Source organism: Mustela nigripes, chromosome 1 (assembly GCF_022355385.1).
Source record: "Mustela nigripes isolate SB6536 chromosome 1, MUSNIG.SB6536, whole genome shotgun sequence".
NCBI classification, from domain to species: domain Eukaryota; kingdom Metazoa; phylum Chordata; class Mammalia; order Carnivora; family Mustelidae; genus Mustela; species Mustela nigripes.
This window is the reverse complement of record NC_081557.1, coordinates 208,035,332-208,043,837: the sequence shown is the minus strand read 5'-3', so window position 1 is coordinate 208,043,837 and position 8,506 is coordinate 208,035,332.

Genomic DNA, 8,506 nt, shown 5'->3' with positions numbered 1-8,506 from the left:
TGTTGCCTAAGTGGTTAGCATAGATTTCTATACTATTTTAAATCCTGTTTTTTTCATGTGATAATACATTGTAAGCACATCTTGATGTCATTAGACACTCTTCGTAAGCAGAGCTATTAACCTTCATGTTAGGCACATTCTAAGTGTGGGGTCCTGTCGTAGGTATGGGTCGATATTCATAATTTACTGTGAAGATGCACCATAATTGTGTGGTCTTCTCCTGTGGTTAGGCGTTTGGGCAGCTTTGGTTTTTCACTATTGTAATGGTTCTACAATAAACTTTTATGAGCATAATTTTTTATCCATGCATGGGTAAGCAATTCGGTTTGAAAAGTTAACCATTGCAATAGACTGAATTGTGCCCCTCCACAAATTCCTACAGCTCTTCCTCGACCTATGATGGGGTTACGTCCTGATCAACACAATGTAAGTTGAAAACATTAAGTCAAATGTGCATTCAAATGTGCTAAACGTCCTGGCTTAGCTAGCCAACTTTAAACGTGCTCAGAACACTCTTGCTGATATTAGCCTAGAGTGGGCAAAATCATCTTGCACAAGACCATGTTATAAAAAAAAGTGTTGAGTAGCTCATATAATTTATTGAACACTGTGCTTAAAGTGTCAAAGAGGATGGTTATAAGTATATCAGTTGTGCACCCTCATGGCTGTGGCATGGCTTGGGGACCATGCTCACTAGCCCTGCAGAGCATCACGGGAGAGGTGGTACCACCTGTTGCCAGCCCAAGAAAAAGATCAAAATTCAAAATTTGAAGAACAGTTGCTACTGAACACATATCACTTTCACATTCACCATGGTACAGTCGAAAAATCGAAAGCCGAACCATTCTAAGACAGGGACTGTCCATCTCCCGTAGCTCTAACCACCCAAGTGACTATGTTTGGAGACAGGACTTCCAGGAGGCCATTCAGATTAAATGAGATCATAGAGTGGGGGTCTGGAGAGAAGAGGAAGAGCGAAATCCTCGTCTCCATGCACACACATGGAGGAAAGCACGAGTGAGCACACAGCGAGAGCACACACATTAGCATACAGCGAGAAGGTGGCCCTGGCCAGGAAAAGGCCCTCACCAGAAGCCCACCAGGCTGGAACCGTGAGCTCAGACTTCCAGCTTCCAGAAAGGTGAGAGAGTGAAGTTCTGTTGTGTCAGTCCCCTGGTCCGTGGTGTTCTGTTACAGCATCCTGATATAAGATGGATTTTATGTGCATGGTCTTAGTTGCGGGGAAGGCGTTATGGCTGTTTGCATTTGTAAAGCCTAATTGTACACCTAAAACATATATATTTTATCATATACAATTATGTCTTGATAAAAGTGTTTTAAGGTAAATATCAGTGTTTAGATGGAACTGATTGACTACATCATATTTCATCTGGGTAAGTCCCTTGTTTTTGGAGATTCTTGCAAGATTTACACAGTACCCTCTTCATCCACATCAGTGATGCTTACTGGTTGGGTCATTCATCACATCCCCATATGCGGGACCAAGCTCCTCAGGGGCTCTGTTGCTCCCTGGGTTGATAGGACTGGGTGATTCCCATCTTCCTCTGAGTCAGTTTCCTCATCAGTAAAGGAGAGATGGTGACACACTCCTTGAGGTCACTGTGAACTGAGACTGTGAGCCACAAGAGTTTGGTGTGAGGGACATGCTTCACACTGTGTATTTTTGGCATGATTGCCGTGGGAAAATCATACACGCTCTTGTGAGATGCCAAATTATATTCAGGCAGACCAAGCCTTCCACCTTCTCGGAACTCACCATCAATCAGTCTCCTCAGTGAAAACCTGGACCAGCTTTCTTAAAGCGGATTGCACCCCGTCACCCAGGAGGCTTGATTAAAATGCAGATTTCTGGCTGGGAGCCAAGGGTATGGAATGAGACTCTCCAGGATTGGACCCTGGGAGTGGGCATGGCCACATGCCCTGGAGAGATTCAGACAACTACCTCCCCAGCACATTAATCATGTTAATGAGACTCTCACCAGCTCCTGTGCATGTGCATTTATCCAGCTCCTTACCCAGTGCTAAGGACACAGCGGGGATGGTCTTCACAGGAGGTGGGACCGTAATTGCCCCCATTTAACAGAAGAGGACAGTGAGGCTCAGATGAGTTGCTTCCAAATAAAAGGCGTGCTGCTGGGCTGAGCTCCCAGTCTGGGTCTGTGTCGCTACTAACCTCCATAGAACACATCTACCTGCTCAACAGACCTTTATTAAATGCTCACTAAGTACCAGGTTTGGTGTAGGCGTTAGAACCCAACGGTGAGCAAAACAGAAGAAGTTTCTCCCTACACTGTAATTATGGGAAACAGGCATTTGAAAGATGTACTAGTCAGGTGAGGGTAGGTTTTGCTGCTGTAACAACCGTCCTTTCAATCTCCAAGCTCAAAACAACAAAAGTATTTCTCACTCATGCTGCCCATCCCCCATGGGTCATGGGCCCCTCTGTTCCTCACTCAGGGGCCAGAAAGATGGCACAGTTACTTCTCAAACACTGCCAGTCACCAATGCCTGTGGGAGAGAATGTTCTGGAGGACTGCACAACAGCTAGAGAAGTCTTTCTCCCCAGAGTGACATAAGTCAGTTCCATTCACAGATCACTGGCTAATACCAGTCACATGAGCCCATCATCCCAGGAGGGGCTAGGACAGGTTCTATGAGGACCTGCCATGTGCCTAGGGGCAGGGAGAACACACAAGAAATAAATTGCTAGCAGGGGAAGAAGCTCATTTACAATTAGAACACTGGCCAGCAAGGAGTTAAACTGGAGTTTGGGGATAAAGAGACAGGGGTGCAGAGGGCCCTGTGCACAGAGGGTGCCTTAGATGGGATGGTCTGGGGGAGTGACACTGAAGATGTTGAAGGAGTCTCAGCTTTGGGTTAAGGGAGGCCACTCTCTTGATAAACTTTTCTTTGTTTGGTGAACAATGTGGATTTATCAGGTTCAATTTGTTGGAAAGCCCAGTCAAGGCCCTTTCCTGAGTGTGTTGATATTCTCTGGATCAACCCTGGAAAAGCCACTGTCCTTTTTGAATTCAGTTTGCCCATCTGTAAAATGGCACCACGGCCCTGCTGACAGGACCTAAACTGGCTGCCCCCACCATAGAAAGAGCCTAAAGAGCCATTGCTGTTGCCATTGTTGTTAGTTATTGTTGTTAGTTATTAATGTCCAGCATTTTTTTTTTTTAAGAAAGAAAGAGAGAGGGAGACAGAGAGAGAGAGAGAGAGAGAGAGAGTGTGTGTGTGTGTGTGTGTGTGTGTATAGGACAGGGAGGGGCAGAGGGAGAGGCAGAAAGAGAATCTTAAGCAAACTCCACATACAGAATGGAGTCAGAGCAGGGCTCGATCTCACGATCATGATCTGAGCTGAAATTAAGAGTCAGAGGCTTAACTGACCCAGACACTGGGCACCACAAGGGCCAGTGTTTTTAAATGGGGAAATGTATAATAAAAAGTTAGGGCTCTGACTCAGTATCCTCAAATAGCAGTAGAGGAGGCAAGCCCAGTCCAGGACTCCCACACCACACCAGCTGCGTGTCCATGTCCTCATCCCAAAGGGGCCAGTCCGGTCAGGGTCAACCTGTCCTGTAGGGCAGTGAGTTGGCTGTCTCTGGCCCAGAGGGCCTCTGAGGTTCCCTGGGAGTGTTAGGAATCTCCGGGGTCTGTATACTTGCTCAGTGAGAGCTGGGAAACTGAGTGTGCACGAGTGTGCAAGTCGGCTATGTGTGTATTCATGCGGTATATGTGGGATGATGAATGTGAGACTGCCTTGGAGTGAGTGATCAAGAGTGTGTGTTAGCTCTTGTGTGTGAATGTATTACTACTGTGTGTACATATACACTCATGTGTGTGTGTTGTGGTATACGTGTGTGTGCAAGCATAGGAACATGTGTGTGCGGTGAGTCGATGTGTGTGTATGTTGTGTGTGTGTGTATAGGTGAGCGTACGTGGTGTGTAAGTGCCCGTGTGTGTATGTGTGGTATACGTGAGTCTGTGCGTGTGCGTGATGTACGCGTGCGTGCACATGAACGAGCGGCGAGTATGTGTGTGTTTTAGGAAGGATGATGCCCAACGCTACAATTGGAGGTTGCAAACCAAGATTATAGCTGATTGCCTCAGAATTAGAATAAAAACATTCATTTTTGAGACCTGGGGCAGAGGCAAGAAACACTAAACTCCGTTTCCTTCATTTCCTTAATCAACCCTTTTAGCGTAATCTTATCCCCTATCTTGCAAATTCTAATCCTTACTGGCCAAACCCCAGAGCCCAATGAGGAATGCAATCTTTCCAAAGGACTGAAGTGATAGCGGTCAGTCTCTGGGGAGAGGGATGAAGAGAGACAAGTCCCACTGGATGAAAGAGGTCTTGATTATCCCCTCACCACAGCCCCCCCACCCTGCCCAGCCCTGCCCCTGGACACACACCCGCTGTCTCCGCGTGCAGCTCCCCTCTCCCAACCCAGGGGAGCAGGAATCAGGCAAACAGGTTTTGATGGGTGAGACATCCTGGACTTCTGTGCTGTCTCAAGGCGGGTCTCCAGCCCCCAAGCTCCCCGCCCATCCCCGCACCGCCCCCTCCCCCGCCGGGGTCTGGTCCCCATAAAACCCCGCCGCCGCCTGCCGCGTGAAAGGGGACCAGGGAGATGAAGTGCAGCCCCACAGCCGGGGGTGGGGTGGCCGGGTCCATCCGGAGAGCCTCCGGAATCACGTGCCCCTCTGACCCTGAAGCCCAGCGGTGTGTCCTTCCCCTCCTGCTCCGGGTCTCAGCGTGGGGCCCGGTGCGACGGGGCCCTGTGAGAGGCAGCCCTGCCCCACAGGAAGGCACCGCGCACGGATTCCAGGCCTGTGGTTTTCTCCTCCTATTTGTAATCGTTTGAATGAGGTCAGAATTAAAATCCGTTTCCATGGTGAGAAAGGAGGGAGGGACTTAGAAACCGACACAGACGAGCTCTTGAAAGAGACAAGAAAAGGGGCAGAGACTGAGAGACCGGGACTGGAAGGCAGGAGGGAGGAAACGGAAGGGCCCAGGACGCGGGGCTGGGACGCGGAGGCTGGTGCGTCCGCCCATGCAGGTCGCCGACCGCTCTTACAGCAAGAGCACCATCCTGGCGCTTGCTCCCTGGGACAGGGTGAGAAGTGTCCGGAACAGGGGGCTCAGGTCTCTGCCCCGGGCTTTGCCTGCGATCTCCGCGCCCCCCCTCCCCGCCGCCGCACCCTGCCCCCACTCCGCCCAGAACCGAGGGGAGGGAGAGGAAAGGAAGGGGCAGCAGGAGAGAAGGAGTAAGGATGGGCGGGAGGAGCAAAGAGGGCCTGGGTCCAGATCAAGAAAAAGGCAAATGGGAAAGGGGGCATGAAGGCACAGCCCTCTGAAGACAGACCCAGAGGCAGAATGAGGGAGGCAGGGTGAGGAGGTGGCCACGGGAGGCCACCCCAGGCAGGCAGGAAGGAGCCCTTGGCCTTAAACGCTGCAGCCCAGATCATACCCAGAACCCTGTGACCAGGTGGGGGGGGGGGGGGTCCCTTTGCTGGACATAGGGAAACAGGATGATGGGGGAATTAGAGTCCACCTCCCTGAAAGTCCCAGGAACTTTGCTAGCTCAGCCCCTGCCCCATGAAGTCCCTGCTTTGGGGCACTGGAACTGTCACCTGAGGGGCACAGAGAGGTTGAGAAACCCATCCACAACCACAAAGCTGACCAGTGGGAGAGAGGGGAGGCAAACCAGGGCTCCTCCTGCCACAGCCCCCCAGGACTCTTCCTGAGCCTTGGGCCTGGCAGGGTGTAAGAGGGCTCTGCGTGTCCACGCCCATGTGCTGAAGCTGCAGACTTCAGCTCCCATTCAGGTGGCTTGGAAATATTATTAAAAGGCAGATTTAGGGGCGCCTGAGTGGCTCAGTAGGTTAAAGCCTCTGCCTTTGGATTGGGTCATGATCCCAGGGACCTGGGATCAAGCCCCACATCAGGCTTTCTGCCCCCTACCCCCTGCCTGCCTCCCCCCCCCCGCCCCCACCTGCCTTTCTGCCTACTTGTGATCTCTGTCTTTCAAATAAATAAATAAAAATCTTAAGAAAAAAAAAAAAAGAGGCAGATTTGGCTTTGGCATTCTAAACATTTTTTAGAATGTAAACATCCATGGCTGACCAGTTCCGGTGAAGGCTGATGCTGCTGGTCTGGGGACACACTCGGAGCCGTGAGGGACCATGCCCTCCTGAGGATGGCAGCCCTACAGGACTCAGTTGCCCAAGTTATTCAACCAAAAAACTGAGAGATATCCTGGGGAGTGGGGAGGGGAGAAAATGAGGAAAAAGAGAGTCCTGGGAGCAGAAGTGTTCTGGTTTAAGTAGAGGAAGACTGTTGTCAGCACCTGCTTCACTGAGAGGCCCAAGACCAGAGCAAAGATAAAGAAGTCATGGTCACGGCTGCCCACAGGTGGTGCTTCATGCCAGCAAGGCTATGGCAGGGACACTAGTCACCATACAACATCTGGCCTGGGATCTGGTGACCCCTGGGTGCCAAGTAACCCCGGGAAAAGCCCTCAACCTTTCTGACCCCCAGCCTCCTCATCTGTGTAATAGGGAATACTACATAATCTGTCCTTGGGGGACAAACACAAAATCTGCACTCACTTCTTTGGGGTGACAAGGAACCACTAATGGTGGGGGACTTTTAAACAACACAACTTTCTCCTATCACAGTCCTGGAGACCAGAGCCCAGAATCAAGCTGGTGGCAGGGCCACATTCCCTCTGAAGGCTCTAGGGGAGATGCTGTTCAGTGCCTCTTTCTGCCTTTGGTGGCAGGTGTGTGTGTGTGTGGGGGGGGGGGCAGTCCTTGTCTCCTTGTCTGTGGCAGCACCATTCCGATCCATCAGCCCCTGTCATCACCTGTTGTTGACCCACACTAGGGCAGGAAACATGGCCTGTCTATTTCTTCCTACAGAAGGTCTAGAAGCAGAAACGGACAGAATGGGGACAGGGCAGGTTACTCACTGCCCCTGTTCTAACTTCCCTTCCAAGAGCTTCCTCAAGGGCTGCTTTGAACTCAGACCTATTTCCTTCTCTCTGTAGGCTTCCAGCATCCCCCAGACCTGACCCTCCACTTCCTCCTTCCTTCCTCAATATTTGCCCTGGGGAAGAGGGGGTGGAGGCTGCCAGGGAGGGAGAAGGGGCGGTGCTGTGCGGATCCGTGGGCAGCTGCTGCTGGTCCTAGGACACATGCTTCTGTCTGGCCAGTACCTTTCCAGCTAGAACCACACCTACAGCCTCATTTCAGCCTGGAGGAAGGGATACCAGCACTTCCCTGTCTCAACCATTCGTTTCTCCTGCATTATCGCCCATATCACTCTTGGCAGTACCCACTGGCTTCAAATCCCCTGGGGCCTGCTGGGGCCCCAGCACTTCTCATTCAGCAGCAGGTCAAGGGTGGGGCCCAACTGTCAGCATTTCTCACAAGTTCCCAGGTGCTGCTGCTGCTGGTCCAGTTGAGAACAGTGTTCTGAGATGAGTATCTAAGGTGGGTGTCATTACCACCATAGTATAAATAAGGAATGACAGATTCAGAGAGGTATAGCAATTCACCCAAAGCCACACAGCTCCATGGGCTGTGCTTCCATGGCTCATGACACTAGTCCTCAACTGGTCTTCAGCCTCCATGTTCGCTGCCCCACATCAGTGCCTGCCATCCTCCTCCCACTCTCCAGCATCAGACTCACCCCCACAGAGCTCTGCGCTCATGGAGAGGGAAGACACTGACCATGAACATGGCAACTCCAGCACCAGGTGGGAAAGGCAGATCCCTATGAGCCTGAGGGCTAGCCAGGAACTCTGGAAACACCTGGGGAAAGGGAGGCTTCCAGATGGGAATGAAGGCAGGCCTCGCAGAAGGGACTTTTGAGCTGGGTCCTGAAGGACCAGCTGACCTTCCAAGGTGGAGTCAACTTCCTCATGCTTACAGATCCTCCACTTCCTCATTGAAGCCCCGTCCTGTCCCACCAGCTGTACTCAGCTCCCCCAGCACAGAAAGGAGGAGAAGGAAGAGATGCATTCAGAGGGAGGGGGAAAGGAGGAGGAGGAGGAGGAGGAGGGAGGGGGGTCCCATCTTGGGCTCTGAGGCACAGGGACTTTACAGACATCCTGGGAGCCAGCGCAGGTCTGTGTGACTGGTGGAGGTTAAATGCAGCCACAAGGCCCAAGTTGGGAAGCCATTCTTCAATTTGTAATAAAACCCCCGATGTAGGGATGACATGCCATAAATCAACACTCCACGAGTCCCATCCTGGAGTAATCTTTTCAATTATCTGCTTGCCCAGTGCATGTCTCCTAAGACGATCAGAAATGTGCAGCAGGGATGCCCACTATAGCCAGGAAGCACTGAAGCCTGAAGGGTCAGTGTTGGGCTCAGGGGCCCCAGGCCCCTGAATGGATGATATATGAATGGATGATGGTTGGATGGATGGTTGAGTGGATGGATGGTATGAATGGATGGGTGGATG